The sequence below is a fragment of the Chrysochloris asiatica genome, unplaced genomic scaffold (assembly GCF_000296735.1).
Source record: "Chrysochloris asiatica unplaced genomic scaffold, ChrAsi1.0 scaffold00165, whole genome shotgun sequence".
NCBI lineage: Eukaryota > Metazoa > Chordata > Mammalia > Afrosoricida > Chrysochloridae > Chrysochloris > Chrysochloris asiatica.
The window spans coordinates 5,715,714-5,717,279 of NW_006408683.1; positions in this window are offsets into that span (position 1 = coordinate 5,715,714).

The window sequence follows — 1,566 nt, forward strand, 5'->3', positions numbered from 1 at the left end:
TGCATTTGAGTTATGGTGTTGGAGGAGAATATTGAAAGTACCATGGACTACCAGAAGGACAAATCTGTGTTGGAAGATGGCCAAAGTTTGCCTCTCATACTTTGGACATATTGTCAGGAGGAACCAGTTGCTGGAGAAGGATATCATGTTTGGTAAGGCAGAGAGTCGGATAAAAAGAGGAAGATCCCTAGCGAGATGGATTGGCACAATGGCAGCATCAATGGGCTCAAATATAGCAATGATTGTGAGGTTGGCCCAGGACCAGGTAGTGTTTCATTCTATTGTGCATAGGGTTGTTATGAGTTGGCACCAACTTGATAGTATCTAACAACAACAAGATGAGTCAGAATCAACTTGGTGGCACACAATCACTACCACCGTATATGTTAAGCAGAAGCCTTGTTGATTGCCCAACTATTTTGTCCCTACCAGAACTATGCTCTATTAACCATCTCCATCATTCCCTGCAGGTTAAGCCCCTCAGCCATTATGGTGATTGTGGCTCCTTACTTCCAGCAATAAATCTATTACTTCCACCACCAGGCTCTATTACTTTGAAACCTCTTTCCCCACAGATGCCAATAAACCCAGCTCTGTGACCATTTTTCTTACTGTCCTCTCAGGTATGCATAGGAGGCCCACCACTGAGCATTTTAGTGGTGCTGATGCCCCTCTCACCAGCATCTTCTTGGTGGCCTTGGTAAAACATGTGTGTCATGTGGACCGTCTCATGGAACATATTACTTGGGTGGGTCTTCTGGACTCGTATATCTACTCCAGCATACTCACCTCCTTGAGCCTTTTTATTTCTTCCTCTATCAACTGCTGGAGTCCTGGTGGGGCACTGTGGGATAAGCATTGGACTGCTAACCAAAACGTCGGCATCTCAAACCCACCAGCTGCTCCTCAGAAACCCTATACTCATAGGGTCACTAGAAGTCAGAACCACCTCGACAGCACTTAACAACATCATCTCCTAGAGACCAGCTTTCCTACTTTGCTGAGAGTTGACAGTCATTTTTCCCAATCTTCTAAAGGCTACCCCAGAGTCCTGTTGTAGTGCTATGGGATAGACATTGACTATTAACTTCAAGGTCAGCAGTTCAAACCCATCAGCCTCTCCTCAGAAACTGTATACAGGGTCACTATGAGTCAGAACCAACTTGTTGGCATTTAACAATAAAAACAAAAGGCAACCCAGTAGTGAGTTTGCTCCATCTCCTGAAGTTATTGCTATTGTGTTCAGTCCCATGTTCTGAGAAAATAGCTCAAAAGTCAACGAATTCTTGCTTATCCAATCTTAAAGAAGTTTGAGAATCCAGTCCTCTGGTTTCTGCCATTACATGTAGGTTAATTTCTGTAGTTATTTTTTCCCTTATCAGATCCAGCATGTCACCACTTAGATTCTGCTGGGATTTAATCCTAATTTTCACCTTGGTAGTTTTCAGGGGAGATGGAGAGCATCTGTTGCCTTGTGGATGTGAGGCTTGTGAAGTATCTTCCAGCACAGCAGAATGCTAATCCTTAATAGAGAGTGTAGACCTTCTCTGTACACCCAGAGACTGA